A 12,834-nucleotide genomic window follows, 5' to 3' on the forward strand; every position below is an offset into this window, starting at 1 on the left:
TCTAAAACACGGAGGAGCAGCTGGAGGCTCGGGGACCCCGAGTTCACGCTCTGGACATCGATGGAAAGACAGCCAAAGCCTGGAGCACTGGACCCCCAGGCGCAAGCGTTCTTAGCTCACTGATACACAAACAAATGTCCACCAAGCCAGAAGGAGGAAGTAGGGGTTTGGACAGCATGGCACTTGGAGACTCACAGTGGCCCCCTAAATCACGGTCCTTAACAGGTGGGGCTAGCCCCCCTAAAAAAAAAAAAAAAAACTAGTTGCTGTGGAGTTGATTCTGATTCACGGCAACCCCATGTATTTCAGAGTAGAGCTATGCTCCACAGGGTTTCCAATGGCTGATTTTTCAGATAGCCAGGCCTTTCCTTCAAGGCACTTCTGGGCGGATTCAAACCGCCAACCTTTTGGCTACCAGTCAAGCGCTTAACCATTTGCACTGCCGAGGGACTCCAGGAGGGCTGACACCCCCCGTGGTTCATTTTGCTTCAGTCTTCCTGCCACTTTCTCCTGGTCTGATGTGATCACGGGTGACATTCATTAAAAACATAGATACATTTCTCATTCCACTTCTGACGACTCTACAAAGAACGACTGAAATTAGTGCTGTAGCGTGGGGTGGAAGCCAGCAGGAAAGTTGCCCAAAAGCGCTCCCTGCACAGTGGCGCATACGGAGATTGCTGTTCCTGACGGTACAGAATAAATAATCAAGCTGTAATTCTGCGGAGGAGCCTGGTGATGACATTTAAAAATCTCCTTTAGCTTTGTTCTCGCGGCTCACATCCTTAGAACACCAGGGTGGAATCTCAGCCTGAATCTATGCCCATTGCGGGGTGTGTATTATTAACATTGTTTCCTTTAGTCTGTCACTTGTCATCTTTGGCTTATCTTTCAGAGAGTCAGGCCTTCCTCCTGGGCCTCTCCTTCACACACCTGCCCCCAAGCCGATTATTTACACCCCTAAAAAAAAAAAAAAAATTTTTTTTTTTTTTTTTTAAAGGGGCAGCAGGCCTTGACTTTGAGTTGCTGGTATCACTTCTCTACGAACCGTCCCCGTTCTGCTTCTCTGTCGGAGGTTGGAAGATTCTGAATTAAATGACGAAAGCTGGGGTAAAATATGAAGCCTGAGCCCTTCATGCAGGGCCAAAAGGGGAATCAGGCAGATCCCCAAACTGATCAAATTCACAACAGCAACTCCAGATTAGATAGGAAGCTTGGGGGGCAGTGAGTTTATGTTAATGGGGGAGGGACAACTCAGAAAAGGAGGGTGAGGATGGCCGCGCAACTTGAAGAATATAATCAATGTCACTGAATTGTACACGTAGAAACTGTTGAATTGGTGTATGTTCTGCTGTGTATATTCTCAACAACAGCAAAGTAAATTAAAAAGAAGGATCCCCAAACTAATCTCAGACAGCAGGCTGAATCTGCCTGGCCATCAACATCTGTCTGACAATTGTTAGTTGCTGTCAAGTCGATTCCAACTCATGGAGACTCCGTGTGTGCAGAGTAGAGCTGTGCTCCGTGGGGTTTTCAACGCTGTGGCCTTTCAGAAGCAGATCGCCAGGTCTTACTTCCAAGGTGCCTCTGGGTGGGTTTGAACCACCAACTCTTTGGTTAGTAGTCTGGCACGTGACCATTTGCACCACCCAGGGACTCGTATAAACAATGCCGTCGAGTCAACTCCAGCTCATGGCGACCCCATGTGTGTGTCAGAGCAGAACTGGGCTCCACAGGGTTTTCAGTGCCTGATTTTTTGGAAGTAGATCACCAGGCCTTTCTTCTGAGGCTCCTCTGGGTAGATTCGAACCACCAACCTTTCAGTTAGTCGGTGAGCACTGAACTGTTTGCGTCATCCATTTGCACCATGTGCTTGCCTGACAATGGAGACCTCCGTTCCATCACCATGGAGCATTGGCCTCTGCTTTGTCCGTTTGTGTTCCATTCCTATGGAGAGCTGGACTGGGCAGGGATACCAAGGATAATGGGGCAACATGTCCTGTTTAGGGAAAGGAGAGCATTAGAAAGAAGTGCAAAGCTTGAGAGCCAAATTAAGGTTTTTCAAATCCAGTAATTTGGGGGAAATTTTCTTCTAAGGCCATGTTTTCAATCCCATTATATTTCAAGGTACCGAATATGTGTTTCCCACCACCCATCCACCAGTTTGTCATACTGTGGTGTCTCGCACATGGTTAGGATGCCGGAAGCTATGCCACTGAAATTTCCAATACCAACAGGGTCACTCATGGTGGACAGGTGTCAGGAGAGCTTCCAGACTAAGGCAGACTAGGAAGAAAGGCCTGGTAATCTACGGAAAACCAACCAATGAAAATGCTACGAATTACAACAGAATATTGTTCAATATAGTGCTGGAAGGTGAGCCCCCTAGGTTGGAAGGCGCTCAGCACACACAGTGGCTGCAACGATGGACTTGAACGTACCAATGATCGTAAAGATGCCACAGGAGCAGGCAACATTTCATTCTGTTGTACATGGGGTCACTATGAATTAGAGCCAAGTAGATGGCAACTCACAACAACAACATGTGACTCAGCAAACTGAATGATCCGTTAAATAATCAGCTTTAAACCCTCTACATTTAATTGTTCAAAAATTCAACTTGGATCCCTAGCGCCTGGAACCTGGGGATGTGACCTTATATGGCAGAGGGGCTTTGCAGATGTGATTACATGAAGGATCTCGAGATGGGAAGAGTATCCTGGATTATCCAGGTGGGTTAAATGTAACCACAAAAGTCCTTATAAGAGGGAAACAGAAGGAAATTCAACAGTAGAGGAGAAGGCAATGTAACCATAAAAGCAGAGTTTGGAGTAATGTCCTTTGAAGATGGGGAAGAGGCCGCACACGAGCCAAGTCTTGGATTCCAAGATATTTAGGAAACTTTAAAGGTAAAACAACAGCACTGCCACCATAGACAATGTGTTAATCAAAAACCCCTATGTGTAAGCTGGTGGGGCATTTTTACCTGGAGAGCTGGAACTCCAAATTCTTACCTCTCGGAGATGAACCCAACAGGTCATTAACTCATTCAATTAATATTCACCGATGTCAGCCATGTGCCAGGCACTGTCTTAGGGACTTAGCAGCTAATTAGAAAAAGTGTCCTCCCTCTGGGTGCAGACACTGTATGGGTGAGACGAATAATAAACAAATATATAATATGATGTAAACTCCAGGAGCACGGGGATTTTGTGAGTTCATTGCTGAATCCCCGGTGTTTAGAAGAGTATCTGCACATCGTGTTTTTGTTGTTGTCACAGAGTCAACTCCCACTTGTGGCACCCTCGTATAACCTCATGTATGTACCACCTTCGCGACTGTTGGTATGTTTGAGCCCGTTGTTGCAGATACTGTGCCAATCCACCCATGGACGGCCTCCCTCATTTTAGCTGACTCTCTATAAAACATGATGTCCTTTTCTAGTGATTGGTCTTTCCTAATGACGTGTACAAAGTAAGTAAGATGAAGTCTTACTGTCCTCGCTTCTAAGGAATATTCCGGTTGCATTTCTTCTAAGACTGATTTGTTCATTCCTCCGGCCAAAACCAAAAAAAAAAAAAAATCAAACGCATTGACATCAAGTTGATTCTGACTCATAGAGACCCCATAGGACAGAGCAGAACTTCCCTAGAGGGTTTCCAAGGCTGTAAATCTTTATGGAAGCAGACTGCCACATTTTTCTCCCACAGAACAGCTGGTGGGTTCAAACCGCTGACCTTTCAGTTAGCAGCTGAGTGCTTTAACCAGTGTGTCACCAGGGCTCCTTATTCTTGTAGCAGTCCATGGAATATTCAGGATTCTTCACCAACACCACAATTCAAATGCATCAAGTCTTCTGTCTTCCTTTTTCATTGTCCAGCTTTTATATGCATAAGAGGTGATTGGAAAGACCACAGCTTGGGTCAGGTGCCCCTGAGTATCAAAGTGGTAGCTCTGCTTTTTTAGAACTTTAAAGAGGTCTGCTGCTTAGGATTTGCCCAATGCAATACATCATTTGATTCCTTGACTGCTGCTCCCATGGGTGTTGATTGTTGATCCAAGTAGAATAAAATCCTTGGCAAGTTCAATTTTTTTCAACAGAATTGAGACCAAATGAGTCGACCCTATGGTGAAAGGTCGGTGGTGCTGAGTGACATATGCTATGAAGAGCACCTGGTATGGACAAAGCATAAAGGCCCTATAGGGGCTGAGCTTAGATATCCTTGACTCTGAGCCAGCTTTCATAGACCTCTAAAGAGCCCATCCTTCCACCTTGGCCACCAGTCCATCAAGCCCCATGGGCCACACACACACTAACACACATGCACACACATCCTTGATGTGCCAAAACACAACCTCACAAATGCCTCATGGGTTTCGATTCCTTGGTTTGGAGGTTTATGGTCACAGTTTTATGGAACATCTCAATTAATTGCCGTAATAACTTGTTTAGTACTTCTGGTCTACCTCCTAGCTTGTTGCATAGTGCCTGGGGTCTTAAACGCTTGCAAGAGGCCACCCAAGGCACAACAATTGGTCTCTATTCTCCTGCAACAACAGAGGAAGAAGGAGAGTCAGGAATAAGAGGAGGGTAAAAAAAAAAAAAAAAATTTTTTTTTTTTTTTTTTTTTATGGAATACGGGGCTAATTGCCTCCATGAACAACTGCCTCCTTTGACCTGAGACCAGAACTGGATGGTGCCTGGCTACCATTACTGAACATTTGGATCAATAATTCTGTAGAAGAACCCTGATCAAAAGCGGGAAAATGCAGAACACAATTTCCAATTCTCATGGACTCCAGGTTTTCTGGAGCCATGGATGCTGGATGAACCCCAGAAACTATTGCCCTGAGATAATCTTTAAACCTTAAACCAAAAATATCCCCTGTAGTCTTCTTAAAAGCAAACAATAGTTTAGCTTAACTAGTAAAAAATGTCTGCCTTGAGCATAACACTCTTTTAAGAACAATTTATATGGGATAAAACTGACAATAGCAACTCGAAAGATTAGTGGGAACTGTAGGGGGCAGTGAGTTTATGTTAATGTGGGAGGAATGATTCAAAAAAGGAGGGTGAGAATGGTTGCACAACTCGAAGAATGTGATCAGTGTCACTGAACTGACCATGTAGAAACTGTTGACTTGGTGTATGTTTTGCTGTGTATATTCTCAACAGTAACAACAAAATAAATAAAACCTGTTCTCTGAAAGCATTTTCTGCGATGACAAACATCGTGTGCTTTACCCCCAGAGCAGGTCATTTTTACCCCCTCCCCCTACAACAAGATAAGTTTTGGTAATTGCAGTTGGCCGGATAATGGCCCCCAAAGATAGCCAAGTCTTAATCCCTGAAAACTTGTTAAACATCGAATATACCATGGACCACCAGAAGAAAGAACACATCTGTCTTAGAAGAAGTACGGTGAGAATGTTCCTTAGAAGCAAGGATGGTAAGACTTGTCTCTCGTACTTTGGACATGTTATCAGCAGGGACCAGTCCTTGGAAAAGGACATCATGCTTGGTAGAGAGAGGGTCAGCGAAAAAGATCAAGACACTCAACGAGATGGATTGACACAGTGGCTGCAACAATGGGCTCAAGCATAGCAACAATTGTGAGGATGGCGCAGGACCAGGCAGTGTTTCGTTCTGTTGTACATAGGGTCGCTATGAGTCAGAACAACAACAATAATCCCTGGAACCTGTGGCTCTGACCTTATATGGCAGAAGGGACTTTGCAAATGTGATTAAGTTAAGAAGTTATGAATCTTGAGATGGGAAGGGTATCCTGAATTATCCAGGAGAGTTCAATGAAAGGGTCCTTATAAGAGGGGGGAAAAAAAGTCAAATCCATCGCCATCGAGTCAATTCCAACTCATAGTGATCCTATAGGACAGAGCAGAACTGGCCTATAGGGATTCTAAGGAACAGCTGGTAGATTTGAACTGCCGACCTTTTGGTTACCAGCCAAGCTCTTAACCACTGTGCTACCAGGAAGTGGAGGGAAATTCAACAGTAAATGAGAGTGATGCAACGAGTTTGGGGTGATGTGATTTGAAGATAGAGGAAGGGTCCACAAGCCAAGTAATGCAGGTGGCTTTCAGAAGCTGGAAAAAGCAAGGAAACGGATCCTCCTCTAGAGCCTCCAGAGGGAGCATGGTCCTGCTGACCCCTTGATTTTAGCCTGGTGAGACCCATTTCAGAATTCTGGCCTCCAGACCAGTGAGAATAAATCTGTGTCCTTTTAAGCCATCTTCTCTGTGGTAATTTGTATGGCAGCCACAGGAAACAAACGCATCAGTGAAGTGTGCAATACTCATCACTTTCATGACTTGTGATTTAAAACAAATAATTTTTAAAGAATGGCTTTTATTTTTAAAAATACAGTGAAACCTGTGAGAGCTGAAACTCAACGGGACGGCCTTGTTTTTCCAGGTCTCGCAAGTTTTCTGCCTTTGACAAGGCACAGTCTTACCACTTTTCCATCATTCTCTATTAGTGGAAAATCGTCTTGTTTTCTGTCTCTGACAGGTTTCCACCTTAAACAGGTTCCAGCTTTCACAGGTTTTATTATTCAAAGCGAATAAAATATTTCACATAGGAACTAAAATCTGTACTTAGCAAACACAAATACTACTTCTCAAAGTTTGCGCCACTCCACTGTTTTAAATTTTAAACACACAAAAAAACTGTACGTAGTCGTGTAGAATGACAGAACTGATGTAAGGGAAGTTCTGGTTCTCTGGGTTTACAGTCACTGTGCTATCGTTTATTTCTAACTGTGTAAATGTAGGAAAGTGCAACACCATAGGGGCCAGAGACACCAACAGCTTCCGAAGGATCTCGAATGACTCCAAACTGTTATCAACTCATTCTCAAAATGAACGTGTGTCACTGAGTCCATCTGTGTTGAGAGCCAATGTGCAACTGGGGTTTTCCAATCTTGACATCCTCAAAGTTGCAATTTTATTAAAGGATAAGCAATGTAAACGTGCAAATTTGGAGCTTACATCTTTATTATTATACTAAAAACTTAACAGCAATTGTTTAGAACTTAGACCAACAAAAAAATTGGGGAGGGGGGACTATTTTAGCAGTGTTTTTAATATTTATTTTAGTATTTAGAATTATTAATTATTTTAGCATTTAGAATCGTGGGTGTACGGTGATAATAAAAAGCAGGCCAACTTATAGTCAGTGTTATTACTGTTTTTAAATTTCTTTAAATACAGATACTGCCTTTTCTTACTGCCTGCACGTGGTCAGATAGTTTCTACCCCCCCACCTTTCAGCCACCATTGAATTGTCAAGATGCAGAAAAAGGAAGGCTATTCTCTTGGCTTGGGGTCCCTAGGCAGTGCGAAGGGTTAACATGCTCGGCTGCTCAGCTATTGAAAACACTGTGGAGTGCAGTTCTACTCTGACACACATGGGGTGCACCACGAGTCAGAGTCAACTCCGTTGCAAATGCTTACGAGTCCTCTGGGTGGTGCAAATGATTAACATGCTCAGCTGCTACCCAAAAGGTGGGAGGTTCAAGTCCATCAAGAGGCACCCTGCGAGAAAGGCCTGGCAATCTATTTTTGAAAAATCAGCCATTGAAAATCCTATGGAACACAGTTCTACTCCGACATACATGGGGTCACCACGAGTCAGAGTCGAGTCTACAGCTACTGATTCTCTTGGCTTAAAAGCCAAGACTTCCCATGTCCCCACAGAGTGGATGGCTGAGTGGGACACCCAGCGAGAGGAAGAAATCCCGCAAAAGGTCCCAAAGCCCTTAAACCAGTTGTTATTGTACTGACCTCGAGTCATGATTCCCCCACGTGTCAGAGTAGAACTGCGATCCATAGGATTTTCAATGGCTGATTTTTCGGAAGTAGATCACCAGGCATTTCCTCCAAGGTGCCTCTGGGTGGACTTGAACTCCAGCCTGTCAGTGAGCAGCCGAGTGCTTAACCATTTGCAACATCTAGGACTCCTCGGTCCTTAAAGGCAGCTTTGTCTATTATCACAGGAGCCTTTTGGAGACATGATGATCGTTTTCGGCAGGGCTAGCCGGGAGGCGTCTGGGGGGGAGAGTGGGTTTAGGACACCACTCAAGGTGGGCAAAGGACAGGCAGCCCCTGAGCTGGGCTGGAGTGGGAACAGAGGAAGGAGAGGGGAGGGGAGGGGAGCTCAGAGAGGCATTTCCCGCCCTGCCAGTATGCAAATCACTCGCCACAGAGATAAATGGCCTGACAGGAAGGCAGGCAGGGTTCCCAGAGGGAGCCATTTGTCATTCCTATGCCGACTAGGCTAGCCAGCCAGCCAGCTAGGAAAGCTCCCCCAACCCTCCCTCCCATCCAGGTAGCTCAGGAGCATAGGTGCCCAGGACAAATGGCAGCATCTCCCTGGCCTCTCCTCCCTTGTCTGAGAGGGGCTGTCTGGCACCTGCACAGCGTGGGACCTGGGCTGCCTAGCCCTGAGCATCAGAAACGTCCCTCTGCAGCAAGGGGAGGGGCCCCTTTGTCTCCTGGAAGGACAACGTGAAACTGCAAACCTCTTGCTTTTGGCAGTCGGCTCTCCAGCTGATTGACAAGTGGGCGTCCTGTGCAGGACCTGGGAAGCTTGTCTGTGGTGTCAGCAGAGCCCAGCACCACCAGGGTTCGCCAAGCAGGCAAGGCATGGCATGGAGGCAGCAGGGACAGGCTGTTCCAGGAAGAATATGTGTGATGCTTGGACCCCACTGGCGCATTCACACCGGGCTGATGAAGGGAGAGATGACTCCGTCAGTCCTGGAGATGCTGAGGTTGCCAGAATCCAACTCAAGCCATCCCCGCCCTGGCCTATTCGGGGTTCTCCGTCTTAAGAGCAGAGGGTGGAGAACACCACACCAGCAGGACGCACAGGCAATATTGATTTCCAAAGTAAGAAGTTGGGCTCCCCTTCATCACTACCAGGGATGCGACTCCATCTGTTTGGGCAGCCTTTCAGTGCTTACAGTGACATCTCACAGTGGCGCTGGGCTGGCCCATTGCACCCTTCTCCAGAGCACAGAACCTGGTACCCAGTGGGGCTGCAGTGAATAAGAGCTGAATGAATTAATAAGCAACCAGGGAACATCCCTTGGAGGGCCAACTAGCATGTACTTAATTCTGGAAAGGGGTAGAGATTTTTGGCACAGTTAGGGTTGACCCCTCAATCTTGGTGTTAAAAACGTTAAGTTCCCACTTTGGTGTTTTTTTTACTCATTCATTCCAAAACCATTTATTGAGTACCTACTATGTATGTACCCAGGTCCTGGGTGGCGCAAACGGTGAACGTGCTCAGCTGCAAACCAAAAGGTGGGAGGTTTCAGTCCACCCAGAGGCAGCTCAGAAGAAAGGCCTGGAGATCTGCTTCTGAAAGATCATCCTTGGAAACACCATGGAGCACAGTTCTCTGGCACATGTGGGATCTCCATGAGTAGGAGTCGGCTCTAGTTTACCAGTTACTGTGGCCCCAAAACCCATTGCCATCAAGTTGATTCTGACTCACAGTGGCCCTATAGGACAGAGCAGAATTGCCCTGAAGGGTTTCCAAGGAGCAACTGGTGGTTTGAACTGCCAACCTTTTGGTTAGCAGCCAAGCTCTTAACCACTGCACCACCAGGGCTCCACTGTGTGCCCAGTATTCAGCAATGCAATTCCCACTAGGTCATGGGTTGCCAAAAAGTAGGATACTTAACAGGGATAGTGAGCTCTCGGCTGTGGATGGCTAGTTATGGCCAGCGTTCTGAAAAACAAAGGGCCCGCAGCTCTTGGTGAGCCCCAGATATTGTTGGGTTCTGCGGACATCGTGGGAAAGACATCGTGGGAAATCTTAGCAGCTCATGCCTAGGACACACACTTGTCAATTGACTGGCAAGCTCACATGCCAAAAAAAAGAGGTTTGCTGGTTCACGCTGCACTTCCAGGAGATATCAGGTCTTGCCCAATAACTCGCAACCCCCCCCCGGCCCCCTCCTCAGTAGGGCACTTCCTTCTCCTAACCCAAAAAGCCAGATGGGGTTGCCATCCTTTATCTATTTAATTCAACTCAACAATGCATATTAGATGCCTGGTACACACAAGGTATTATGTTAAAAGCTACCAAAAACACAAGGATGAAAAAGACCTAGTCCATTTTCTCCAGGGACTGATGATCTAGAGAAGAAGACAGGCACACATACAAATACCCGTAAGACCACGGGGCTGTGGGATTAAGTGCTAGAAGGAGCACAAACACACTCATACACAGAGTGGGATTTGAGAATAATTACAACGTTGTGTTCCTTGAACGACCCTACACTAAACATCTTACAGACACGGATTCACTTGCCTTCACAACAATTCCATGAAGCATTGCTCCTTTTTACAGATGAGGAAATGGAGACTCTAGGGGTCAAGTCATTTGTCCAAGATCACGCAGTAGTGACTCTTTGACTTCAACTGAACATAACCGCCTTGGAAAACCAGATGGTGCCACTGATCCAAGTTTGTTCATCTGACAGGCAAGGAAAGTGTGCATAATGATGGGAGTGACTGTGGTGAGATCCAGGGTATCTGCAGAAGCCGGGGAGCCCAGGAAGCAGCCAACAAGTGGGAGGAGCCAGAGAGGGGGAGAGCAGGTCAGGAGGAAGGAGGGGAGCAGCAGGAGGAAGTGGGGTCATGGATGGGGGCAGTTCTCGGGGACGGTGAGGTCCCAGCTGTGCCCTGGGAGGGAGACAGGAGGAAAGCAGGCAGAAGTGTGAGGTTAGGGGTGGTGCAGTTGGCAAACAGGGAGGTGAAGTGGCAGAGGGTGAGGATGGTTGCAGAAGTGTGACAGGAGGAGAAGGTGGGCAGGTGCTGGAGTCCCTGAGGCAAGGCCAGGAGCCGGTGGTGACAAAGCAGCAGGATTTACTCACAGAAAGAAGGGTTAGGACCCTAGGAGGCAGCAGGGTAAATGGCCCTTTCAGGAAGCATCCCTGAGAGGCAGCTGCCAGCTGTGGGTGGGGCTTGAGGGGCAGAGGTGCGGAGTGGAGTCCGGGAGGCCTCCCCTACAGGGAGGTGTGTTGAAGGTGGCAGCCTAGGGGGACCCAGGTGTCCATAATTCAGGGAAGAGGGGTGGTGGCACTTTGCAGAAAAAGCTGCAGGGTGTGGAGGAGCCTGTCTGCTCAGAACAAAACAGGTTAGGGAGGGCAGGCAGGTGGTCCGGATGGGGGCGGGGGTGGTGGAGAAGGACCAAGCTGGAGAGGGAGCAGGGGGACTTCAGAAGCAGAGTTAGATAACCACGCCTGCTCCCCAAACGTCAGACACCGCCTTTGCAGAACCTGCAGCACAGCGGCAGACCCCAAGAAGTGGCATGCGTGCCATTCTGCAATTGCTGTGTGCCCACTGACTGGCAACTGCTGCGTGCCTGCCATCCTGCAACCGCTGCGTGCCTGCCATTGAGCATTTGCTGAGTGCCTGGTAAGCTGCATTCACCGGGTATGTGCGCTCTGCCCGGCACTGTTCTAGTCACCAGGTATTGGCAGTGAATGTCTCTTGGAGTTTACATTCCATTTAGGGGCAGGGCGGGTTAATTGTTCACTATTGATTAGGAAGTAAGCACAAGTAAACCGTGCTTACCTTGTGTTTTGGGTAAACCGCCCCTGTTAAAGGGAGGGAAGCAATAAGCAAATATGTTGTTGGTCATACTAACTGCTATGAAGAATAGGCAGGGTGATGGAGGGGCTGCAGAGGAGGGTCTGCATTCCAGCAGCAGCAGAAAGCCCTCCTTCTCCTGGAGGGAGGAAAGCAGCTGGGAGGCTGGGTTTTCCTGAGGATCCTTCCTCTTCCCCTGGGGGTGCACACCTGTGAGCTGCGAAGAGGAAGAGGCAGTAGTTGGTTTTGCATTCTGCTCTTGCTCGCTGAGGCTATGTGGCCCAGCCGCCACTAGGGAGGTCTGCTGGTGTCCTCTGCCCCCCCAGTACGCCCCCATGGCCTCGCCCTCTGACTGAGCTTTCATCCAAGCCTGGCCCAGTGGGGGGCTGTGCCGCCCAACAGAGTGATCTGAATCAGAGAATGCATTCCCTGACCACCGCCTCCCTCGGCCTGGGCTGGAAGATGAAGGACTGCAGCTTTGGAGAAGCCCAACGTTGGGAGCAAAGTTCGTTCCCAGCTCCCACCTGGGAGAGGCACAGAGACATGACGGTTCGCCCTCCAGGGTCCGACACCCGGTCCTGCACCTTTACACCCTGTTCGGTGCAGCGGGATCCCGAGAAATGAGCCCCACCACTACCACCAGTGTCCCTACAGCCCCCACAGGCCAAGTCCCCAGAGAGATTAAGTAGCACGCCCGGGGTCACACAACTCACGCGTGGTGGAATCAGAATCCAAACCCGGTCTGTGAGACTTCAAAGTCTGTGTTGTTAATCCCTGCGGGATGCAACACAGCCACACCATCCCGCCCTGCAAGGGGTCCTTCCGCGGTCCCGCCCAGCAGGTCTCACCAAGGCCACATCAGCTTTAGGGGTGGGGGAGAGGGCTGCTCTCTCGCCAGCGCCAGGAGCATCAGCTGACCCTGGCCTGCAAATGGGAATCCCTGGGACCAGGAGTGAGCCCACAGAGCCCTTGCTAAAACCAAAGCACCTCCCTGCCTCACTCGTCCCTTCCCCTTCCCGAGTATCTGAGGTCTGTCACCTGGAACTTGAGGATTTATCACTTCCCAACGCCTCTACTATCTATGACGGCGCCCCAGACCTTCTCCAAGCTCCTGTTTCCAAGCTGCCTTCCTCCCCGCTGCCCAGGCCCCACTCGCCCACTGCCCTCCTGCCCCGCCCCTCTTTCCTGTCCCGCCCCTCTTTCCTGCCTCGC

The 12,834-nt window shown here is 48.4% G+C and overlaps 1 long non-coding RNA gene across 1 annotated transcript; it reads right to left on the minus strand.

The window, feature by feature from the left end:
- Positions 1–10,155: 10,155 nt before the first annotated feature.
- On the minus strand, positions 10,156–12,504 carry LOC126062913 (uncharacterized). Its single transcript, XR_007514169.1, has 3 exons — positions 12,336–12,504; positions 11,681–11,839; positions 10,156–10,504 (listed from the first exon to the last, which is right to left on the minus strand). It is a non-coding gene; the product is annotated as an uncharacterized LOC126062913 (long non-coding RNA).
- Positions 12,505–12,834: the final 330 nt, after the last annotated feature.

Source organism: Elephas maximus, chromosome 19 (genome assembly GCF_024166365.1).
Source record: "Elephas maximus indicus isolate mEleMax1 chromosome 19, mEleMax1 primary haplotype, whole genome shotgun sequence".
NCBI lineage: Eukaryota > Metazoa > Chordata > Mammalia > Proboscidea > Elephantidae > Elephas > Elephas maximus.